Here is a 26,162-nt window from a genome sequence, read left to right as displayed (position 1 = left end):
TTGTTCTTCTGGAATCCAAAATTCGCTTTCTTTTAAGGAGATAGTCAAGATTTTAGATATTGCCATAAAATGAATTGCTTCACTCAAACCAAGTTAAAACTGCTTTGTCCTTCATATTTGTCCATGTCTAAGCTCGTTTCAAACATAAACTTCTTTTTATAACCTTATATGAGAAAGAACCACACTTATGTTTGAGCAATACACTCCTTATGAGGAGTTATGCACGTTTCAGGATTTTGCTGTAAAATGAATTGCTTCACTCAAACCAAGTTAAAACTGCTTTGTCCTTCTTATTTATCCATGTCTACGCTGGTTTCAAGTATAAACTTCTTTATATTACCTTATATGAGAAAGAACCATACTTGTTCTTCTGGAATCCGAAATTCGCTTTCTTTTAAGGAGATAGTCAAGATTTTAGATATTGCCATAAAATGAATTGCTTCACTCAAACCAAGTTAAAACTGCTTTGTCCTTCTTATTTATCCATGTCTAAGCTCGTTTCAAACATAAACTTCTTTTGATAACCTTGTATGAGAAAGGACAACACTTATGTTTGAGCAATACACTCCTTATGAGGAGTTATGCACGATTCAGGATATTGCTGTAAAATGAATTGCTTCACTCAAACCAAGTTAAAACTGCTTTGTCCTTCATATTTGTCAATGTTTAAGCTGGTTTCAAACATGAACTTCTTTTTATAACCTTGTATGAGAAAGAACAACACTTATGTTTGAGCAAACCACTCCTTATGAGGAGTTATGCACGTTTCAGGATTTTGCTGTAAAATGAATTCCTTCACTTAAACCAAGTTAAAACTGCTTTGTCCTTCTTATTTATCCATGTCTACGCTGGTTTCAAGTATAAACTTCTTTATATTACCTTATATGAGAAAGAACCACACTTGTTCTGGAATCCCAAATTCGCTTTCTTTTAAGGAGATAGTCAGGATTTTAGATATTGCCATAAAATGAATTGCTTCACTCAAACCAAGTTAAAACTGCTTTGTCCTTCATATTTGTCAATGTTTAAGCTGGTTTCAAACATGAACTTCTTTTTATAACCTTGTATGAGAAAGAACAACACTTATGTTTGAGCAATACACTCCTTATGAGGAGTTATGCACGTTTCAGGATTTTGCTGTAAAATGAATTCCTTCACTTAAACCAAGTTAAAACTGCTTTGTCCTTCTTATTTATCCATGTCTACGCTGGTTTCAAGTATAAACTTCTTTATATTACCTTATATGAGAAAGAACCACACTTGTTCTGGAATCCCAAATTCGCTTTCTTTTAAGGAGATAGTCAGGATTTTAGATATTGCCATAAAATGAATTGCTTCACTCAAACCAAGTTAAAACTGCTTTTTCCTTCATATTTGTCAATGTTTAAGCTGGTTTCAAACATGAACTTCTTTTTATAACCTTGTATGAGAAAGAACAACACTTATGTTTGAGCAATACACTCCTTATGAGGAGTTATGCACGTTTCAGGATTTTGCTGTAAAATGAATTCCTTCACTTAAACCAAGTTAAAACTGCTTTGTCCTTCTTATTTATCCATGTCTACGCTGGTTTCAAGTATAAACTTCTTTATATTACCTTATATGAGAAAGAACCACACTTGTTCTGGAATCCCAAATTCACTTTCTTTTAAGGAGATAGGCAGGATTTTAGATATTGCCATAAAATGAATTGCTTCACTCAAACCAAGTTAAAACTGCTTTTTCCTTCATATTTGTCCATGTTTAAGCTGGTTTCAAACATGAACTTCTTTTTATAACCTTGTATGAGAAAGAACAACACTTATGTTTGAGCAATACACTCCTTATGAGGAGTTATGCACGTTTCAGGATTTTGCTGTAAAATGAATTCCTTCACTTAAACCAAGTTAAAACTGCTTTGTCCTTCTTATTTATCCATGTCTACGCTGGTTTCAAGTATAAACTTCTTTATATTACCTTATATGAGAAAGAACCACACTTGTTCTGGAATCCCAAATTCACTTTCTTTTAAGGAGATAGGCAGGATTTTAGATATTGCCATAAAATGAATTGCTTCACTCAAACCAAGTTAAAACTGCTTTTTCCTTCATATTTGTTCATGTTTAAGCTGGTTTCAAACATGAACTTCTTTTTATAACCTTGTATGAGAAACAATAACACTTATGTTTGAGCAATACAGTCCTTATGAGGAGTTATGCACGATTCAGGATTTTGCTGTAAAATGAATTGCTTCACTTAAACCAAGTAAAAACTGCTTTGTCCTTCTTATTTATCCATGTCTAAGCTGGTTTCAAGTATAAACGTCTTTATATTACCTTATATGAGAAAGAACCACACTTATGTTTGAGCAATACACTCCTTATGAGGAGTTATGCACGATTCAGGATTTTGCTGTAAAATGAATTCCTTCACTTTTTTTCCCCTTGTTCTGTTCAGCATTATGGCAGCAGAATTGTGAATACCTTTTATGCCAAACAGATTTCCTTTGCCTAGGTAAGTTTTATAAATGTAAAGCCATTCCATTTTGGCTGAGAGGAACGGACTTCAGCATCAACGACCAGTTTCCCAAAGAAATCCTGGAAAGACGCAGGGTTCTGTTCCCCATCCGGAGAAAGTTCATGGAAGGAGAGTCCCGAGCTATCATCGCGGTGGATAAATTATTCATCAACGGACAGCTTTACCGCGACCAGGAAACCACTCCTTGGCTCTTGTAAACTCCAGGTGATCTGTATTCGTTAACTTGTATGAATCATTTCACTGTAGATGACATATAAGTAAGATGAAATAATCTATCCAATTCACAGTTATCAAGGCAAAATATATAGCTCACTGCAAGTCTCACCAGCGCAGGATATATGCAGTTCATATTTGTTTATTTGGGTATGTTTTTTGTTTTTGTTTTTTCTATCTCACACTTCCACTCTTTTAAACTGTTTTTCTATTCTGTCTTTCTTCCCCAACCCGCTGCATTTCCACCTTAATAAGTAATGTTAACAAGCACGGCGCACATACAGTTTTGAGCAGAGCACATAATCAAGTTCCACACAGCATCGACAGCGCAAGTACATATTGTAGCAAGCTCATACTGACAACTGAAACACCAACAATGGCATGTTCATGGAAGCATATATGCACACACACGCACGGGATGCTTTTAGCAAGCATCCAGCACTCACTGCGTTAGTCTGAGCATGTCCACGCTGAGCTTTATCTCATGGAATGTGCATGGAGCTCGGTTCAGGGAGAAGAGATTAAAAATCTCCAATAAATTGAAGGATTTACAGGCGGACATTGTTTTATTACAGGAGATTAATTTATCAAAGACTGTAGCTGATGTTCTCACCACAGCACAGTTTCCTCATGTGTACTCAGCCTGTCACAACTCCAGACAAAGAGGTGTAGCCATTCTGATAAATAGAAGAGTAAATTTCACCGTAAACAACACAGTTATAGATCCAGAAGGTAGATTTCTAATAGTTAATTTATCTATTCAAAATATGAATTTATGCATTGCAAATATATATGGTCCAAATGTGGATGACCCCTCATTTTTTCACTCCTTTTTCACTTCACTCTCTGATCACTCAGATAACACACTCATCATAGGAGGGGACTTTAATATGGTATTAGACTCAGGAGTAGACAGACTCAGTACTTCAGGAAGTGCTGAGTCTGTCTACTCCTGAGTAGACAGACTCAGCACTTGTTTAACAATATTCGTGGACTGCCAGTTCCGCAACTGGCAGTCCACGAATATTGTTAAACAGTATATGAAAGATTTTGGTCTTTGTAATGCTTGGCGCTCCCACCTCCCCACTCTTAGAGAATACACCTTCTTCTCACCGGTACACCACTCATATTCAAGAATAGATTATTTCTTAGTTAGCAGTTCCTTGATGAGGGATATTTCAGACACCAAAATCCACCCCATCAGTATCAGTGATCACGCTCCAGTTTCTATCACACTGAAGAATAACAGAGTTACACCACCAGCTAGGAATTGGAGATTTAATACATCATTACTAAAAGACCCTGATTTTATTAATTATTTCAAAAGGGAATGGTCTGTATATTTAGAAAATAATGACCTGCCAGCAATGTCAGCTTGTACTCTCTGGGAAGCTGGAAAAGCAGTTATGAGAGGCAAAATAATCTCTTTTTCATCAAATAAGAAAAAGTAGGAAAGTTCAAGGATATCAGATTTAGAACTCAAGATTAAATCATTAGAAATTGTCTACAGTACCTCCAAAGAGGAACACATACTGAATGAACTAAGAAAAGCTAAACTTGAATTAAACAAAATTATTGATAAACAAACACAGTTTCTGATACAAAGACTTCGCTTGGAGAACTTTGAGCACGAAAATAAATCTGGAAGGTTCCTAGCTAACCAACTAAAGAGAAACAAAGAGAAAACAACAATCACTTCTGTTAAAGACTCAAAAGGAAATGTCACCCATGACCCCGATGTAATCAACAATGCTTTTAGGGACTTCTATAAAACCTTATATTCATCACAAAATGATCCATCAGACAGTAACATAGATCAGTTTCTTAGTAATATCAACCTTCCAAAATTACAAACCGAACAGGCAATAGCTCTGGATTCACCTCTTTCAACAGGAGAACTCCATGAAGCCCTTCAACATATGCCTAGTAACAAAGCCCCGGGACAAGATGGTTTTCCAGCAGAGTTCTACAAAGAATTTTGGACTGTTTTGGCACCTGCATTTCACAAAATGGTATTACAAGTTAAGCAGAATGGCAGATTATCCCCACACATGAACTCTGCTAACATTATCTTGCTACAGAAACCAGGAAAAGACCCCATACTTCCATCCAGCTACTGCCAGACCTAATTTTCAGTAATAAGCTTCTCTCGAGGAGATATGAAGGAATACAGATTTTTCTATAAAATGAAATCCTTCTATCAAACTGACTTAAAACGGTTTGTCCTTATTTCTTCACTTCTGATGAAGTTTCAACAATAAACAACAAACTTTGTATTATGAGAAAGAACCAGACTCATTCTTCAGGAATCCGAAAATAAGCTCTATTTTACGAGTTATGCACAAATTCGGATTCTCCTATAAAACGAATTCCTTAACTCAAACCAAGTTAAGACTGCTTTGTCCTTCATATTTATTCATGTCTAATCAAGTTTCAACGATAAACAACGTTGTACTTTGTAGAATGAGAAAGAACTTCAGCAATAAGCATCTCTCGACATATGACGAAATACAGATTTTGCTATAAAATTAATTCCTTCTATCAGCCTGACTTAAAACTGTTTGTCCTCCTTATTTATCCACTTCAAATCAAGTTTCAACAATTAAAAAAATTTTGTAGTTTGACAAAGAACAACTTAATCTTCAGCAATCAATATAAAAAGAGGGTAAGAAAAGGTGCAAATGCCAATCATACATCACTAAAAGGTGGAGCGGAAGTAATCGGCTGCAAGTAGGTGTGAATGTCCGACCATAATTTGTAAAAAGCGGGTAAGAAAAGGTTCGAATGCCCGACTATATATTAACAAAAGCAGGAGGAGAGGTCTTCGGATGAGAGTGGGTGAGAATTTCAGTCCATAATCTATAAAATGCGGTGAAAAAAAAGGTGTGAATGCCCCATAGAACACTAAAAGGTGGAGCGGAAGTGTTCGGCTGCAAGAAGGTGTGAATGTCCGACTATATTTGGTGAAAAGCAGGTGAAGCAAGGTCTGAATGCCTAACCTTACATCATCAAAAGCGAGATCAGAGGTGTTTGGCTGCAAGAAGGCCATAGTTTGCCAAAAGCGGGTAAGGTGGGAATGACCGACTAAATATTAACAAAAGTGGGGGCGGAGGTCTTCAGATGCAAGTGGGTGTGAATATCCCACCATACAAGTATGGTGGAGAGGAAGCTGTGAATGGCCGACCATACATGATCAAAACAGGGAGCGGAGGTGTTTGGCTGCAAGAAGGTGTGAATGTCCACCCATAATTAATGAAAAACGGGCAACAAGTAGGTTCGAATACCCAACCATACATCATCAAAAGCAGGAGTGGATGTGTTCGGCTGTAAGAAGGTGTGAATGTCCAACCATAGTTGGTAAAAAGCGGGTAAGAAAAGGTGAAAATACCCGACTGTACACAATCAATAGCGGGAGCGGAGTTGTTCGGCTACTGAAAGGTGTGAAAGTCCGACCATTGTTTGTAAAATGCGGGTAGGAAAAGGTGCGAATGCCCGACAATGTATGATCAAAAGAGGGAGCAGAGGTTTTCGGCTGCAAAAAGGTCTGAATGTCCAACCATACATCATCAAAAGCAGGAGTGGATGTGTTCGGCTACAAGAAGGTTTGAATGTCCGACCATAGTTTGTAAAAGGCGGGTAAGAAAAGGTTCGAATGCTCGAACATACACCATCAAAAGAGGGAGCGGAGGTGTTCCGCTGCAAGAAGGTGTGAATGTCCGACCATGGTTGGTAAAAAGCGGGTAAGAAAAGGTTAAAATGCCCGACTGTACACAATCAAAAGAGGGAGCGGAGTTGTTCGGCTACAAGAAGGTGTGACAGTCCGACCATGGTTTGTAAAAAGCAGTAAAGAAAAGATTCGAATATCCAACCAAACATAATCAAAAGCGGGAGCAGAGCTGTTCGACTGCAAGTAGGTGTGAATGTCCAGCCATAATTACTCACAAACGGGTAAGAAAAGGTAGTATTGCCAGACCAAAACAGGGAGCGGAGGTGGTTCAGCTGCAAAGTGTGAATGTCTGACTATAGTTTGTAAAAAGCGGGTAAGACAAGGTGCGAATGCCCGACAATGTATGATCAAAAGAGGAAGCGGAGGTGTTCGGCTGCAAGGTCTGAATGTCAAACCATAATTTATTAAAACCGGGGAAGAAAAGGCTCGAAAGCCCGACTATACACCATCAAAAGCAGGATCGGAGGTGTTCAGCTGCAAGAAGGTCTGAATGTCCACCAATAATTACTGAAAAATGGTTAAGAAAAGGTGCGAATGCCCAACCTTACATCATCAAAAGCAGGAGTGGATGTGTTCGGCTACAAGAAGGTTTGAATGTCCGACCATAGTTTGTAAAAAGCGGGTAAGAAAAGGTTTGAATGCCCGAACATACACAATCAAAAGAGGGAGCGGAGTTATTTAGCTACAAGAAGGTGTGAAAATCCGACCATGGTTTGTAAAAAGCGGGTAAGAAAAGGTTTGTATGCCCGAATATACACCATCAAAAGCGGAAGCGAAGGTGTTCGGCTTCAAGAAGACATGAACGTCCGACCAAAGTTTGTAAAAAGCAGTTAAGAAAAGGTTTGAATATCCAACCAAACATAATCAAAAGCGGGAGCAGAGCTGTTCGACTGCAAGTAGGTGTGAATGTCAGATCAGAATTTGCAAAAAGCTCATGAGAAAGTGTGAGAATGCCCGACTATACACCATCAAATGGGGCAGCAGAGATGTTCGGCTGGTATTTATCAATGTCTAGATAGATTTCAACAAAAAACAACGTTGTATTTTGTCGTAAAAGAAAGAGCAAAGGTTCAGAAATCCGAGAAAAAGCTTTTCATGAGTTCTGCATGATTTCGGATTTTGCTATAAAATTAATTCCTTCACTCAAACTAAGTTAAACTGCTTTGTCCTTCCATATTTATCAATGTCGAGATAGATTTAAACAAAAAAAACCACGTTGTACTTTGCAATATAAGAAAGAGCAACACTGAAACATCAGGAATCCGGGAATAAGCTTTTCGTGAGTTCTGCCTTTGTTGGGATTTTGTTTTAAAATTAATTCTTTCACTCAAACTATGTTAAAACTGCTTTGTCCTTCATATGTACCCATTTCTACATTTATTTCAAGCATAAACTTCCTCATATTACCCTGAATGAGAAAGAACCACACTTGTGATTAAGCCATACGCCCTTTTTGAGGAGTTCTGCATGATTTTTGATTTTATCTATAAAATGAATTCCTTCACTCAAACTATGTTAAAACGGCTTTTACCTTCATATTTATCAATGTCTAGATAGATTTAAACAAAAAAAACAACGTTGTACTTTGCAGTAAAAGAAAGAGCAAATCAAAAGTTTTAGGAATCCGAGAATAAGCTTATTTTCACGAGTTCTGCACGATTTCGGATTTTACTATAAAATGAATTCCTTCACTCAAACTATGTTAAAACTGCTTTTAACTTCATATTTATCAATTTCTAGATCGACTTCAACAAAGAACAACATTGTATTTTGCAGTAGAAGAAAGAGCAACACTGAAGGATCAGGAATCCGAGAATAAGCTTCTTTTCATACGTTCTGCATAATTTGGGATTTTATGTATAAAATGAATTCCTTCACTCAAACCAAGTGAAAACTGCTTTGTCCTTCATATTTATCAATGTCTAGATCGACTTCAACAAAGAACAACATTGTATTTTGCAGTAGAAGAAAGAGCAATACTGAAGGATCAGGAATCCGAGAATAAGCTTGTTTTCATACGTTCTGCATGATTTGGGATTTTATGTATAAAATGAATTCCTTCACTCAAACTATGTTAAAACTGCTTTTAACTTCATATTTATCAATGTCTAGATCGACTTACACAAAGAACAACATTGTATTTGGCAGTAGAAGAAAGAGCAACACTGAAGGATCAGGAATCCGAGAATAAGCTTCTTTTCATACGTTCTGCATGATTTGGGATTTTATGTATAAAATTAATTCCTTCACTCAAACCAAGTGAAAACTGCTTTGTCCTTCATATTTATCAATGTCTAGATCGACTTCAACAAAGAACAACATTGTATTTTGCAGTAGAAGAAAGAGCAACACTGAAGGATCAGGAATCCGAGAATAAGCTTATTTTCATACGTTCTGCATGATTTGGGATTTTATGTATAAAATGAATTCCTTCACTCAAACCAAGTGAAAACTGCTTTGTCCTTCATATTTATCAATGTCTAGATCGACTTCAACAAAGAACAACATTGGATTATCAGTTTAATATCTGATATGTCCTCTATACGAGGACTACATATTAAATGGATTTTTAGAAATAGGAGTTGAAAAAGGAGCTTGCTCCGTTCACTCCAAGCATCGACCTGGTTCTGCGGTGCCGCTGGGAACGGTGCGCTCTTCTCTGCTCTTGTGAAAAAGCAAACAGTGGTGCAGGATGGAAGTTTCAGGGAGCCCAAGGTGAAACTTTCTTTTAGTCTGCTGAGAAAAGAGAGTGAATGCAAAGTAGACTTTAACACGGCTCTGGGAGCGAGCCGAGTGCGGGCTAACCGGGAGAATTGCTTGAAAGAAACGCGACACCGAATGAGCGGAACAAAGCCTCAATACGGTGTTCCCGGGGTGTTTGTGGCTGCCTTGTCTTTTGCACAGAGTAAAAGACAAGGCAGTCATCGAATAGGGCCCGATTGTTCCTACTTGGTCAGCCGAGGAGCAAGGGAGGGGGGAGCAAGCGTCTCAACCAAGCAAAGCTCACCATGGGGAAGGTGGCTATGCCAACTAGCCTGATGCCCTGCTCCCGCAGTGATGGATAATCGTACTCTGGTTTCTCTTCATAACGTACAAGTCTTTCGCCTTTTACTAAAGACTTCTGTGGCGAGCAGCACTAATGAGTTGTTTCTATTTTTGGCAGGCTTTACCTTTGTGGGTGAAGCCCTTTCTGTCTGTGCAAAAGAAATCTTGTTACTGTGCAGAGTGACTTCTCTGAGTAGAGTCGCCTTACTTGTTGCGATTGTGCCGATGTTCGAAGCTAGAGTGCAAAGTTGTTGCTTGAATGGTGCTCGCTGGAGCGTGCGGGAGTGCAAAGTTATACCATTTAAAAGGGCTGAAGAGTGCTCAGTGCAGCGGGCGGGCGGAGGTGCAAAGTGACACTCTGGCCACCTATGGCCATAAAAAGAACACCGCTACAAGTGCGCATTGTGCAAGGAAGGGCCCTCGGACGTGAACCAGAGGACAGTTATCGCTTCTCGGCCTTTTGGCTAAGATCAAGTGTAGTATCAGATATGTCCTCTATTCGAGGACTACATATTAAATGGATTTTTAGCAATAGGAGTTGAAAAAGGAGTTTGCTCCGTTCACTCCAAGCATCGACCCGGTACTGCGGTGCTGCTGGGAATGGTGCGCTCCTCTCTGCTCTTGTGAAAAAGCAAACAGCGGTGCAGGATGGAAGTTTCTTTTAGTCTGCTGAGAAAAGAGAGTGATTGCGAAGTAGACTTTAACACGGCTCTGGGAGCGAGCCGAGTGCGGGCTAACCGGGAGAATTGCTTGAAAGAAACGCGACACCGAATGATCGGTCAGAACAAAGCCTCAATACGGTGTTCCCGTGGTGTTTGTGGCTGCCTTGTCTTTTGCACAGAGTAAAAGACAAGGCAGCCATCAAATAGTGCCCGATTGTTCCTACTTGGTCAGCCGAGGAGCAAGGGGGGGAGCAAGCGTCTCAACCAAGCAAAGCTCACCATGGAGAAGGTGGCTATGCCAACTAGCCTGATGCCCTGCTCCCGCAGTGACGGATAATCGTATTCTGGTTTCTCTTCATAACGTACAAGTCTTTCGCCTTTTACCAAAGACTTCCGTGGAGAGCAGCACTAATGAGTTGTTTCTATTTTTGGCAGGCTTTACCTTTGCGGGTGAAGCCCTTTCTGTCTGTGCAAAAGAAATCTTGTTACTGTGCAGAGTGACTCCTCTGAGTAGAGTCGCCTTACTTGTTGCGACTGTGCCGATGTTCGAAGCTGGAGTGCAAAGTTGTTGCTTGAATGGTGCTTGCTGGAGCAAAAGTTATACCATTTAAAAGGGGTGAAGAGTGCTCAGTGCAGCGGAGGTGCAAAGTGACACTCTGGCCACCTGTGGCCATAAAAAGAACACCGCTACAAGTGCGCATTAGAGAGATAATAGGATACCTTCGATCAAACTCATTTTGACAGGTGACCTCTGACCTCTTATCGATCGATCAAGCTATTTTGACGTGTGACCTTTGTTTGACATAGATTAGCCATCTGTTGAAGAGGTCTTTGACTTCTAAGGAAGGGGGTGTTTATGGCTAGGGTTAAGAATGATTACAGCTAAAGTCAGGAGGTTGTGAGAAATATATTAGTTGAATGTTTAAATAAGAGAAAGGGTTAGGGTTAATAGAAAAGTTGTAGAAGCGGTCAACATTTTAACAGCTTCAAAGACCGGTCCCTGTAAGGTAAAGATGGGAAAATAATTAGATGTGTGGGGGGTATTGTTCGACCCCAGATGTGAGGGCCAATGGGTGGACAGGGGAGGGGTTTCGAGTAAAGGATAAAAACCCTGAGACAGTCAGTGTGTAGAGATCGACTTTGGGGTGAAAGATAGCTGAGTCAAGATGCCCAAGACAAGAAGCAGAGTGAGTGTAGAGTCTACTAATCTACGCAGGCACCGGAGAGGACGTGTGCTCTGCGGTCTCTCATTTGTGAGACTCCGGTAACGATATTTGAAGATCAGCCCTTGATACCAAATGCTCCCAAGAAAAGGATGGTGTTTCTGTGCAGAACGCAGCAACCGCCGCCCGTGTCTCTACAGGAAGAATGGTCACTGGAGCCTTATGGACTGCGGGGAAGATGGGGCTATGTGTTCATGTATTAAACAGGTGACCTCTGTCTGTATCAGCTTGACGAGGGTGGTGAGAAGCCGGGACCTCTGACCACTGAGGGTATGCTAACTTCCAACGACTGGGGAGTGCTGAAACTAGCGATACTGCGTCATATAGAAGGAGAACACTAAAAGGTGGAGCGGAAGTGTTCGGCTGCAAGAAGGTGTGAATGTCCGACTATGTTTGGTGAAAAGCAGGTGAAGCAAAGTCTGAATGCCCAACCTTACATCATCAAAAGCGAGATCAGAGGTGTTTGGCTGCAAGAAGGCCATAGTTTGCCAAAAGCGGGTAAGGTGCGAATGACCGACTAAATATCAACAAAAGTGGGGGCGGAGGTCTTCGGATGCAAGTGGGTGTGAATATCCCACCATACAAGTATGGTGGAGAGGAAGCTGTGAATGGCCGACCATAGTAAAAAGCGGGTGAGAAAAGGTGCGAATGTCAAACCATACATGATCAAAACAGGGAGCGGAGGTGTTTGGCTGCGACAAGGTGTGAATGTCCACCCATAATTAATGAAAAGCCGGCAACAAGTAGGTTCGAATGCCCAACCATACATCATCAAAAGCAGGGGTGGATGTGTTCGGCTACAAGAAGGTTTGAATATCCGACCATAGTTTGTAAAAAGCGGGTAAGAAAAGGTTCAAATGCCCGAATATATACCATCAAAAGCGGAAGTGGAGGTGTTCGGCTGCAAGAAGGTGTGAACGTCCGACCAAAGTTTTTAAAAAACAGTTAAGAAAAGGTTCGAATATCCAACCAAACATAATCAAAAGCGGGAGCAGAGTTTTTCGACCGCAAGTAGGTGTGAATGTCCAGCCATAATTACTCACAAACGGGTAAGATAAGGTAGTATTGCCAGACCATACATGATCAAAACAGGGAGCGGAGGTGGTTCAGCTGCAAGGTGTGAATGTCTGACTATAGTTTGTAAAAAGCGGGTAAGACAAGGTGCGAATGCCCGACAATGTATGATCAAAAGAGGGAGCGGAGGTGTTCGGCTGCAAGGTCTGAATATCCAACCATAATTTGTAAAAACCGGGTAAGAAAAGGCTCGAAAGCCCGACTATACACCATCAACATCAGAGGTGTTCAGCTGCAAGTGTGGAGTAAGTTTACGGGGCCCCAAAAGTTATAGAATAAAACGGCATGCTGTCGAAAAATTGAGGCATGCTGTCGACAATTAAGGCATGCTGACGAAGGATAATATATGGAAAAGGAGGGGCCCGGGAAGGAGCGTCCACAGGCCCAACTTGTATAAAAGACGGGACTTTCAGAAGAGTTTTCAGACTTAGCCCGGGCTACTTCTCATGTATGGTCGAATTGTAACTCTGCAATAAAACCATCATTGGACCGCGAACCAGCTGAATCTGTCTCATCTTTGACACTTCGTGACTTCTCATCGTTAACTACTGAGTGTAGCACATTAGGTAATTTGGACTCCACAAAAGTCACAACACAAGAAGGTGTGAATGTTCGACTAAAGTTTGTAAAAAGCTGGTAAGACAAGGTGCGAATGCCCGACAATGTATGATCAAAAGCGGGAACGGAGGTGTTCAGCTGCAAGTAGGTCTGAATGTCCATCAATAATTGCTAGAAAACATGAAAGAAAATTTTCCAAAATCAAACCGCACATGATCATAAGTGGGAGAGGAGGTGTTCAGCTGCAAGAAGGCGTGAATGTCCGACCATAATTCCTGAAAAATGGGTAAAAAAAAGGTGTGAATGCCCAACCGTACATCATCATAAGCAGGAGTGGATATGTTCGGCTACAAGAAGGTGTGAACGTCCAACCAAAGTTTTTAAAAAGCAGTTAAGAAAAGGTTCGAATATTCAACCAAACATAATCAAAAGCGGGAGCAGAGCTGTTCGACTGCAAGTAGGTGTGAATGTTAGATCATAATTTGCAAAAAGCTGATGAGAAAGGGTGAGAATGCCCGACTATACACCATCAAATGCGGGAGCGGAGTTGTTCGGCTGTGAGTAGGTGTGACTCTCAGACCATAATTGCTGAAAAATGTGTTAGAAAAGGTAAGAATGCCGGTCCATACATCATCAAAAGCGAGAGACGTGGTGTTCGGCTGCAAGTGGGTGTGACTGTCCAGCCATAATTACTCACAAACGGGTAAGAAAAGGTAGTATTGCCAGACCATACATGATCAAAACAGGGAGCGGAGGTGGTTCAGCTGCATGGTGTGAATTTCTGACTAAAGTTTGTAAAAAGCGGGTAAGACAAGGTGCGAATGCCCGACAATGTATGATCAAAACAGGGAGCGGAGGTTTTCGGCTGCAAGAAGGTCTGAATGTCCACCCATAATTCCTGAAAAATGGGTAAAAAAAGGGTGCGAATGCCCAACCATACATCATCATAAGCAGGAGTGGATGTGTTCGGCTGCAAGAAGGTCTGAATGTCCAACCATAATTTGTAAAAACCGGGAAAGAAAAGGCTCGAAAGCCCAACTATACACGATCAAAAGCGGGAGCGGAGGTGTTCAGCTGCAAGGAGTTCTGAATGTCCATCAATAATTGCTAGAAAACATGAAAGAAAATTTTCGAATATCAAACCACACATGATCATAAGCGGGAGAGGAGGTGTTCAGCTATAAGAAGGTGTGAATGTCCACCCATAATTACTGAAAAATGGGTAAGAAAAGGTGCGAATGCCCAACCATAGATCATCAAAAGCAGGAGTGGATGTGTTCGGCTACAAGAAGGTCCACATATCCACCAAGAACAGGTGAGATACCAATTCCTTTTTATTTTTTCCAAATTTATTGGGATCCAGCCTCCACCTAAGCTCCAGTGGTCAGAAGGTATTAAAACACTATCCTAAAACAACCTAGTAACATTGAATGTGCATACGAGCAGAAGTAACAGCTGGTGATCGGTCCACGTATGAATGATTGTGTGAAAATATGACAAGTGTGGGATGGATAAGCTCCAACAATGCATATTTAACCTATTGATCTGTCTATGGGCTGTTATGTCACTTACAGGTCTTGGAGTTGTAAGTTATGTGCTGGTGAGGTATATGAAGGGTGAAGGAGGAAGGTTTAATCAGACAGCCCCACTGACTGTCTGATCAAGAAGGTCGCAGTAAGTCAGTAAAGAAAGCAACAAGAAGACGAGTGGAAACTTTGTAGGATAATCGTGTTTTTGTCTATGTTTTTGATGAAATAATTATATTGGTGACTAAGATGCTAAGGTAAAGCATAAGGATAAAAGTACCGCCTGTGGAGACGTCAACCACCGTGCCTTCTCGAGGGGTGGTCCAAGGCAGGGAAAAAACTGTAGAAAACAGTAAAGTACAGCGAGTACAAAAAAGTAACTGTTGAAGGAAGAGACTTGCAGTTAACAAAAGGATTGATGTTTTCCAAAAAAGTGTTGTAAAATGTACCTATGTTATTGTTAATGTGTAATTAATTAATAAAGTTAAAGTATAATTGGAATAGTTGCTAAAAGTGCAAACTAGGCATAGATGAAAGGTGTCAATGTTGTAAGAATAGTGCATAAGCATAAATAAATAAGATATGGTCGCTAGAAACGTCGTGGTGTAACGAATTGACACACGATAGGTGATATTATCTCTAAAAGTTCCAATTAAGCATAAAGCACTGAAAATAATTATTAGTAGAATAACGAAATTGTAACAAAAATTGGGAAATACCAAAGTGCAGATATCAGCTCTGCATTGAGTAGAGCAGGGGCAGTGGGAAAGAAAGCAGGTGTAAGAAAGTAGGTGATAGAAGAAAAAGTTAATAAGTAACCACACTACCCCGGAGATTGCTGTGAACTGCCATAAAACATGGGAGCCAACAAAAGTAAGCAGAAAAATGAGATAACGCCTGCAAAACTAGTCATGGTCACCCATCCAACAAACGGGCGCAAAATTCTCCGATGTATGAAAAGTTGGCACAGGATAACATCTGGTAAAAATCGATGGCCTTTCGAAGGCAGCTTTGATCCAAGATGTTGTGATGAGGTGGAGGAAGAGTTAAGAAATAAAAACAAAAAGTACGATGTAACACACATGAAGAAAAAACAGAAGAATGCTGAGCAGAGAGACATCCTGCAGTATTTCAGAGTAGAAGCCAGCAGAAACCCCATGATAAATAAAAACACAGGCCCCAGACCACCACCTTACAATCCTGGTAGAGCGGGACAATTTGTGCAGCTAGAGCAGAACGGAGCAGGGGGAGTAATTACAGGAACAATAAAGATCATAGTAAACGAGGAAGAGGAAGAAGAAGAAGTTAGGCCACCCAGACACAGGAAGGCAGGTGCCTCATCATCATCTCGTCACCACTCAGAAAGAAGGCCACGCAGGCAGAGGGAGACAAGTGAATCATCATCTCATCAGTACGCAGATGAGGGAACACATAAGAAATCAACACACAAGACACAGAGGGAGGTAGATGTAGAGGCAGAACCTAGGAAAACAGGATCGGGGAAGGATAGTGGCAACTGGAAAAAGAAAACAATGTTGGAAGAAGAAAAAGACCAAGCAATGGTCGACCGACTAATGACAGAGAGTCAACAGGGTGCGACCGGGCCAATACGGGAAAAGTCAGAAGAACAGGAAAAGGAAGAGGGATCAGAACATTCGATTGGCAAAGGTGAGGCCGGGGACTCACAGGATGAAGACGAAGAGTCAGTCACACTAGGAAACGATGAAGATGAAGACGAGGAATACGAACAGGAACGTGAGAACCTCAAAAGTCAGCAGGCGTGCGGCAAAGAATGTTCACCACCCCCACGCTCTAAGACCACAGAGACAACTTATGATCTTGACTTACTGATGGAGACAGGAAACAAAAGTGAGAGGATGGAGTTGCGCAATCGAAGACGTCAGCAGAACTCACAGCGACAACCCCCCTCTGGAATGCACCCACTGCTGGCCAAAGGACCCAATAACAGCTTCAGGTATGTGCCATGGTCATTTATGGATATGATGACACTTGCAAGTAAACTAACTCCTTTAACAGACGGAGCTGACAAATGGATCGAGAAGCTTGAAGAACTCACTGGAGGACTTAAGCTGGCGGGTGGCGACATCAAGGCACTGCTGATAAAGACAGCAGGACAGGCAGCCGCCACAGAAGTATTCAGGATGGCTGGATATATTAGGTTGGCTACCACACACAAATATGATGCGATAACTTTCGACCCGATACGACCGCAAGTGTGGCGGGCCCTACGAGAAAAGTACCCTTCACGCATGGATCCAGCTAAATTGGAGAAAGAATGTTTGAAGGATAGTGACAGCCCTTCACAGTTCCTGCATAACTATCAGAGAATGTGGAAGGCGGAGACGGGAAGTGAGTGGGACAGTAATGAGTCAACAAAAGCTCTGTTTATGTTGTATGTGAAAAACGCCATGCCAAAAGAAGTACAAGATAAGTTGAATGCAGTGGTGGGACTGATGAAAATGGACTGGCCAGTTTTCTCTGAGCATATAATACACTATGTGAAGGCACACAGGGCTGAGAAACAGGCCCTGGATGATCAGAGTAAGATGCTGGCTACTAAACTGACTCAGCTACAAATAGGTGAACTGGCAAAGCAGAAGAAGGAGAGGGAGAGACCAAAGCCTCAAGCAGCAGTAAGTGTGGCCGCTCCAGTGGAAGGAGGACCAACAGAAGGAGGGGTAATGCAGGCACCCGTCATTACACCCACCATGTCATCACCTCATGTTCAACCAACATCTGCTGTGCCTAATGTTTATCCCACAGCTCCACCTGCAGGTCAATTCCAGAATCAGCAGATCCCTCCAATCCATGTGCACCTCAACCAAGGGGGAGGCATCCAGCAGCCTTCAGCAGGAAGAGGACGTGGTGGCCCTCCCATGCGAGGTAGATGGAGGAGGCCCCAAGGACCGTCTGGGGGACCCCCACCCGGGCAATATCAACCACAGCCAGAGGTAGCCTCAACGGCACCCTCATTCCAATCAAGACTGCAGTGCTGGGGGTGCGGACAGACGGGACACATGCAGAGGAACTGCCCTATCAACCCATGGCCAGAGCCCCAACAACCGGGTTCAGGACCCCCAAGCACTGGGACAGGTGCTAATCCTCAGAACAATGGACCATGGATGGGTCCAGCAGCACATTGGCAATAGGGAGGCCCAGAGAAACCTGAAGGGGAGGTGATTTTACCAATTTTAACACAACGCCCACATGCTGAACCCACAATAGATGTAACTGTATATAACCAGCATCACCAGTTCATGATAGACACAGGAGCCACATACTCCTGTATAGGAAAAGACGGAGCCAGCCTTCCCCTCTCAGCTTCGAAGATTCGAACAGTAGGTTTCTCTGGGAAAACACAAATAATACCAATGACTGAACCGGTTCCGTTGAAAATAGGAGAAAAGACAATTTATTCTTCTCTTTTATATTCAACAGATACACCAATTAATCTCCTGGGAAGAGATGTGTTGTGTAAGCTTAATGCAAAAATCAAATGTACTCCTGATGGCATCTATTTTGAGGTGACAGACGACCAGTCGGATAAATCTGATAACATGTCTGTTCCTATGATGCCACTAACAACTCCTATAGGATCTCCACAGATGCCAACTAACAACCCAGAGGCCCAAGTTTTCTGGATGAAGCTGACAACACCGGACTCTTTTCTTCGTCATGAATGGGAAGCATGGAGACCACTGGTAATGAATCACTATGACATGGCTAAAGAGCCAACACGCCCACTCCATTGCACCATGTTTTACGACAAAGATCAAGTTCACGAGGACTATGAGAAAAGTTGGGATGAAAACATCAACAACAAAGCACTGATTGTCCAGTACGAAGACATCATAGTAGGACCTCAAGGGGCAGCTGCAGCTGTGAAGTTTGCAGGAAAAGATGTCAGTGACTGGTTTCAAGTCCCCAACTCCACACCTCACGTCACTCTTTTGATTGCTGACAAGTATGAATCACATGACTTGGGCCCCATGATTCAAGCCGCAAGACAAATCAAAGATTGGACTCCCACAGACTGCCACGAGATTAGTGTCTCCGCAGATGGACAATTTTTCAAAATCACTTTCACATATGCAGATGAGGTGATAGCAGAAAGGGTTAAGGTATCCAGAGACAGAGTTGGGCTTATGGTGACAACTGAAGAACACTTGACACTATTAGAACAAGTCCCATCCCAAGTATGGTCCCAACACAAGACAGATGTAGGGATAGTGAAATCGGCTGAACCACAGCGATTCCACTTGAAACCAGGCATCAGATTGCCGTATCAAAAGCAATATCCCCTCAGACAGGAAGCCATAGACGGTATAAATCCCATCATAACAGGATTAGTGGAGGCAGGGGTCCTGATAAAAACGAACAGTGCATGCAATACCCCCATCTTTCCCATAAGGAAACCAAATGGTGATGAATACAGACTAGTGCATGATTTAAGGCTAATCAATGCTATTGTTGCGGAAGAAGTGCCTATCGTGCCTGATCCACACACATTGTTGTCCAACATACCACCAGGCACAAAATGGTTCACGGTGATAGACCTGTGCTCTGCATTCTTCAGTGTACCAGTGCATCCAGATTCCCAATATTTGTTTGCATTCACATTCAAGGGTCAACAATACACCTACACTCGCTTGCCACAAGGATTTGTACACTCTCCCTCCATCTTCAATCGCGTTCTTGCACATGATCTCAGTCACTTGGACATACAGTCCACCACCTTAATGTATGTGGATGACATTTTGATTTGCTCTGACTCAAAAGAACAGTGCGAGAAAGATTCCATCGCTGTATTGACAGCTCTGGCGGAAGGAGGACACAAAGTGAGTAAGAAGAAGCTGCAGTTCTGCCAAACAACGGTTGAGTATTTGGGCAGACAGCTAAGTGGGGACAAAAGACAAATTGCACCGTCCTAGCTTGAAGCCATCAGTAAAACGCCTAAACCTCAAACTGTTGGTCACATGTTGTCTTTCCTTGGTATGGCAGATTACAGCAGGCCCTGGATTTGTGATTACGCTCTCAAAACGGCACCATTAAGAGCTTTGATCCGTGCAGCGGGACAAGGACAACAGTCGACCCAGCTGCAATGGACTGATGAGGCAGAAGGGGCTTCCAACTGCTGAAAAATGATCTCCAGACTGCCCCAGCTCTAGCCAATCCAGACTATGGCAAACCATTCCATCTGTATGTGGCAGAAAAGCAAGGGTATGCATGCGCAGTATTGATGCAAGAAACCCCCACAGGTAAACAACCAATTTCGTACTACAGCACAAAATTAGATGTGGAAGAAGGGCTGCCACCCTGTTACCAGGGACTGGCAGCGGCCGCTTTTGCATACAAGAAGGCCTCTGTCATTACTATGGGCCATCCAATATTATTGTACACTTCACATCAGCTGCATGCAATGCTCACAAGCCCACGCTTTGTGATAACACGCACGACGAACGGGTTATGAGATCCTGCTTTCAGGACCTGACTTGACGGTACTGAGATGCACTACCATAAACCCGGCCACAAGAATGGTATTGCCAACAGAAGGTGAGCCCCATGATTGTCTCAAGGAGACGGACACCTTCATGAAAGTCAGGGATGATTTATTCAATCACCCTATTCCGTCCGACCTGACCTTGTTCGTTGATGGCTCATGTGTCAGGGGCGAGACAGGGAACAAGGCTGGGTATGGAATCGTCCAACTTAATCCTGATGGCTCCTTCACCAAACTACTATCAGTAAGTCTGGACCAGCCTTGTTCTGCCCAACTAGCTGAGATTAAAGCACTGACAGCAGCCTGTAAATTAGCAGCTGACAAAAGAGCAGCAATCTACACAGATAGTGGATATGGCTATGGAGTGTGCCATATAAACGCCAGTATCTGGAAGCAAAGAGGGTTTGTGCGTACTGATGGCACCCCTGTGGCGCATGGACAAGCAGTGATCGAACTAATACAGGCCATACAACTTCCAACCTCGTTAGCCATAGTTAAATGTGCAGCACATCAGAACAACACCTCACCCATTGCGGTAGGCAACAATTTGGCAGACGAGGCAGCCAAAGAAGCGACAGGACAGGTAGTGCAGGGACCAATTCTGTTTGAGGAAGATTGTGCACCTATAACAAACCTAGCATCATTGATAGAAGCACAAAACAAGGTCTCGGAAGCAGAAAAACGCCTGTGGGTTCAAAGGGGAGCTGTTCGAACTTCACACCCCCATCTGGGGTTGTGGCGGGGATTCCGCAGGCATTTTGTTTTGCCACTATCTCTGCTGCCTATTGCTATCAAAAAGATGCATGAACCTGATCATTGTTCTAGGGCCCAAGTTATCAGAAAGCTGCAAGCTGTGTGGTGGTCGCCATACATGACACCGATGGTTGATAGAGAACTTGCCATGTGTCCTCACTGTCCAAAGTACAATGTCCGCAAAATGTTTACCCAGCCTTTGGCTCACATTCCCATGCCAGATGGTCCTTTTCGACATCTGGTTATGGATTATGTGGATATGATTGATCGGGTACAAGGAAAAAGATACATGCTGGTTGTTGTTTGCAGGTTCAGTAGGTGGATCGAGGCCTGCCCCACCTCCAAGGCTGATCACAAGGCGGCAGCAAAATTTCTGTGTAGAGAGGTGTTTCCCAGGTTTGGCATGCCAGACACCATCTCATCTGATAATGGTCCGCATTTTGTTTCACAGGTGATACAAGAAATGTTCAAAATCCTGGGTATCAAGCAGAAGTATGGATGTGTTTATCACCCACAGTCTCAGGGGTCTGTGGAGCGAGCCAATGGTGTCTTGAAAACCAAAATAGCTAAAATCATGGCTGATTGCAATGGCAAACTAACATGGGTAGACGCACTTCCCCTGGCATTGATGGCAATGCGCTCCTAAACTAACCGACTAACGCATCTAACTCCTCATGAGATGCTTACAGGGCGTCCTATGCCTCTCCCACAAACTAGAGGTCCACTGGAGGGGCCTGCCATGGCTCAGCTGGAACGTGAGTTGGGAGAGTATTTACGTGCATTAACTCAAATCCACAGACTTGTGTTCCAACAGGTGAAAGAAGCCCACGGCAAAGACGAGACACACATTCCCCTTGACGTTCGTGACGTCCAAATTGGTGACCTGGTGTTCATACGGGTGTTTAGGCGACAGTGGAACGAACCACGTAGGGAGGGACCCTTTAAGGTTGTGCTCACTACTCCCACTGCTTTGAAGGTTGAAGGTAAGCCCTTCTGGTTCCACAAGAATCACTGCACCCGCTATAGGCCACCAGACCCACCTGGACACTTTCCAGAACCGTCGGGGTCTGAGCATGCTGAAAGGGTGGCGCACAGCCTCCCTCAGGACACCGGTTCCAGTCCGTCACCGACCTCCTCAAGTTCTGAATCACTATCACCACATGGTCAGAGGAGGTCAGCCCGTTTGTCAGCCCGTCGGCACAGACCGCAATCCAGTGACTCAGAGCATTCACATGCTGCTGAGACACCTGACAGGCCCAGTAACCCTCTTACTGACGCAGGTGCTCCTGCAAGTCAGGTGGTGCCTCAAGACGGCACACCAGCACCTGAAGAGCACCATTCGCAACACACACAGGGTTCTGATGGCGGTGTGGCACGTTCATCAGATGGCCCGTCACATGCATGCCCATCGCCACTTCCACCGCAAGAGGAAGTACCAGGCCCGTCTGACCCACAAACTTTCACATATCCGCCCACGCCGGGAGCGGACTGGTTTACCTCTGATTCAGATTAGCTGCATGTTGGTGTTAACCCTCTGTGGGTTAACAACGGGGGAAATTATAGTAACCACCACTGCTAATCCTCACACAGTCACCCCGCGACACATATTAGACACATGCGCTTTGGCAATGACCACATTAGCCACTAACAGAGGGATAATAGATAGTGATAATGGGGAAATTAAATACATAATGCATGTCAAAGCAGATATATATGATTATGTGTTAACAGAAGAAATAGGGTCCGAGTCAATGGGTAAGCATTGGCTGTGATATCCCCAAAACGCGGACTGCAGTGGGGAGGGGACAGTGACCATTCAGGTAAGATGCACCAAGACAATGTGTAAAAACACACAAACAGGACAGAGTAGTCAGTAGAAGAAGCCAGAATCAACGTAAGATTGATGAATAAAAGACAAAGACGGGATTTGAACAAATTAAGAACAGCACATTGGAACACAAATTTGTTCCAACAATGGATACAGTATTCAATAAGCGATATGTTTGCAGCAAGAAGGCAGGAAAAACGAGACTGCATTGCCTGCTATAATGCTAAAAAACTGCTCCAAGTTCAAATATTACCAGGGAGTAAGATAGGGGATTGTCCAGACATTTCCAAATGTTTTCCCCACTGTACTATGCACATGGCAGGGGGACGGTCGGGGTGGAGTGGAAACAAGAAGGTCTGCCCCAAAAAGCTTGCTTTTGATGATTATGACACACTGGCAGTACTTCCCCCAGTGGTGCGCAAGCCTGACGACCTTATCTTTCCTTTCTGCATAGCACGAGGAGACGAATTGGAGGAGGTTACGCAGAGAGCATCTGCAGTGATGACGGATGCGGAGGGATTGGTGAGATGCAGAAGATTAACATGGAACCCGAAACTAACCACAGGAAATGCCACAGGAACCATCAAAATATGTGAGACCAGTCCGAAAGCCCGAATACAATGTAAGCAAATAGTACCAAACGGGGGACATGTGATTTATGAACAAAATTCGTCGTATATAGCCCAGTACAGACTGCTGGATTTGGGAAAGGGAACAGAACCATTGGGAGATATCTTTTGGACTTGTGAGAGTAACGCCACTATGTTGCCACACCTACCGGCCAATTGGACGGGCATATGTGCACCAATAATGTTAACAGGACATTTATCCTTAATTACACAAGAATCAAATGAAACTAAAATACACCTTAGGAGCAAACGAAGTGCTCCTGACTCCAACCCAGATAAGGACTGGGACGTTTGGAAAGCATGGGATTGGAGAGCATCCAATGAAGTTTATATTACCTGGGATCAGATCCCCTTGGGTGTTCCTGATGATAACACTGCTATAGGAGAAGCCTGGATAGAGTCTGGGAGGGTATTAGGCTCGGTTCCGTTTGCAGGAACTATAGCAAACGCCCAATACATAGCTATAAACAGTCGGTGGGTCAATCTCCTTTGGTTTAATCAACAGAGATTTATGAATTTCACTGTCAAAGGGGTGGCGCTAGTGCGGGAACAATTACATGCAACGTCATTAATGACCTTACAAAATAGATTTGTGATAGAAACACGCATGGCAGAGGATCAGGGAGTTTGTGATGTAATTGGGGAAGAATGTTGCACCTTGATTCCAATGCACACAGGCGCCAACGGTAGTTTGACAGGAGCCCTGAAAGAAATGAAGCTGCTGCGAGATGAACATGTGAAAAATTCCAATTGGAATACGCAAATTACAAGCTTTTGGGACTGGCTAGGTAAATTAGGATGGCTAAAATACCTAAAAATGGCTGGAATAGTACTGGCCGGAATTGTGTTGGTGGTGCTGCTGGTGATCTGCTGTGTCGTACCTTTGCTCCGCCTCCTAGTATCACATCTTTTTGTTAGCATAACTGGACAATTCCCTGTAGTGCTGCTGCAAAGCCACCCAGACGTGGAAGAACGTATAGGGCTGTATGAAATATAGGACAATAGGTAGGAAGGTAGATGGTCGCCGCCTGCTCCCCACAAGGTACGTGTTGTAAATACTCACATACGTGTTGTAAATACTCACATACATGTTGTAAATATTCACGTACATGTTGTCGATCGTTATATATACAAAGGAAGGCAAGTCTCTCGTATACATGTTATACTCATATAACCACTAAAACCTACCATGTCTCCATCACGGACTGTTGGAAATGGCGGAAGCTTTCTTTATCCGACCACATGTGGCCGTGGATGATTGGTTTGGTCAAAGTTCTAGCAGAGGGGACTACACACACACACACCCGTAGGAACACACCCACCCCTAGCTGCCAACCCATTTGTTCCAAATAGGCACCTTGGTGACTCCCAGCAGGACGAAAGGCACTTCGACCCGCCGTCAGGGGGGCCTGAGTGGAGCCAGTCCCAGACACCTCCAAGGGGGAATCCAGCGAGACCAGCAGCAGATCTATCCGACATCCAGTGGCCACCAGCTTTCCGCAGACCTCCGTCCAACCCGCAAAGTCCAGACGATCCAGAGGATCGAGGGCATCCTTCGGAGATCCACATCAACCAACCAGCAGTTGCGATCCAACCGATGGCAAGACCTCCATCTGTCAGACCGACCTATCTTCAAGTCGGCCCGGGTGATAGGGCTCATATCTCAGCATTCCTGACCCGGCCTTTCGATCAGTACATACAACTCAGTGATCTTCGGGGTGAGATTGGGACCATGACAAAAACAGTCTACTCTGCGCTGCGAGCAGGTCTCACTCCTATGGCCCGCAAACAGATCCAGAAAGTCAGAAGCTCCGCTCATAGAGGCAAGTACAAACAGAACCTGACTAGGGCGAGAGCAGAGCAAGAGCGACTGACTCAGCAATTGGTCCTTGCCCAACAGACAGCCAACTCTCTGCAAAGGCAGATGGATCGGACACAGGCTGATTATGATCAGGCTCAGCTAACCCTAACGCATCTGCGACAAGCCAATGCCTCTCTTCTCACGTTCTGTCAAAACAGACTGCGGCGACAAACCACTGCAGTCAATGGAATAGAAGCCATACTGAGAAGGGGGGTGGGGGAACCCACCTTACCCCAGGAAGGACCGGCTGGAGGATTAAGACAATAGAAATGGGACTATCTGAAAGAGGATGTATAACATATTACGATGGATTAAAGGAATGAAAGTAATTAAGGCAAAGGTAGTAAATACAGATATACACTTAGTGCTTGGTTATGGATAGGGAATAATGATTAATATTAGTAAATCAGTAACCTTGCTGTGTAGGCATGGTTCAATGATGTATTCACAAGTGCATACGCACTGTGAATAAGTATATTGCTACATAGCACTATGTTGTGATGCTCTATAGCAATATACATACGGAAGTAGCGTGGGTGTGAACCCTCGGTTGTAAGCTTAGCCTGCGTCACAGGCACAGGCCTGATGGGTGCTTTTAAATTGGTGCAATTTAAGCATTGTCCTAGTGGCAATGAAGCTAGTGAAAACAATAATTAAAAATCTTTCTATAAAAAAAGTTTCAGAGGATTAACCCTCATACGTGTGCCAAGGGTTCGCCCTTAGAACAAACCAAAGGTAACTGGCTGCGTGAGCAGAAATGGACATGGTTTGGTGTGTGCTGTTGCAACTATCATTATGTCACAAGTATATTTACCCTGCATGTTCACGTGTGATTTTTATGGTACGATTAGTTTAGTGTTGACATGTTGTACTGCTGACGTTGCCACCTGGCGAGGGCTTTACCTCTCACAATTTACATGTGAGAGGATGTTTCCCTGGCCATGTCTGCAAGGTTCAGCTAGGAGCCGTCAGGGACGATCACGAGAGCCATCTGGATGGGCCAGTCCCAGGATGGATTTTAAGGT

At 43.2% G+C, this 26,162-nt stretch overlaps 3 non-coding genes and 1 pseudogene across 3 annotated transcripts; all 4 read left to right on the top strand.

Annotated features, from left to right (window-relative positions):
• Positions 1–8,929: 8,929 nt before the first annotated feature.
• LOC140267780 (U2 spliceosomal RNA) lies at positions 8,930–9,115 on the top strand. Its single transcript, XR_011907344.1, has one exon. It is a non-coding gene; the product is annotated as a U2 spliceosomal RNA (small nuclear RNA).
• Positions 9,116–9,524: 409 nt separating this feature from the next.
• On the top strand, positions 9,525–9,638 carry LOC140267941 (U5 spliceosomal RNA). Its single transcript, XR_011907469.1, has one exon. It is a non-coding gene; the product is annotated as a U5 spliceosomal RNA (small nuclear RNA).
• A 308-nt stretch (positions 9,639–9,946) lies between these two features.
• Positions 9,947–10,116, top strand: LOC140267757 (U2 spliceosomal RNA; annotated as a pseudogene).
• Positions 10,117–10,503: 387 nt separating this feature from the next.
• On the top strand, positions 10,504–10,617 carry LOC140267925 (U5 spliceosomal RNA). The gene has a single exon (XR_011907455.1). It is a non-coding gene; the product is annotated as a U5 spliceosomal RNA (small nuclear RNA).
• Positions 10,618–26,162: the final 15,545 nt, after the last annotated feature.

This window comes from Leuresthes tenuis, unplaced genomic scaffold, assembly GCF_036924035.1.
Source record: "Leuresthes tenuis unplaced genomic scaffold, fLeuTen1.0.hap1 SCAF_13, whole genome shotgun sequence".
NCBI classification, from domain to species: Eukaryota; Metazoa; Chordata; class Actinopteri; order Atheriniformes; family Atherinopsidae; genus Leuresthes; species Leuresthes tenuis.
Note: the sequence above shows the minus strand (reverse complement) of the source record. Positions and strands in the feature narration are given on the sequence as shown.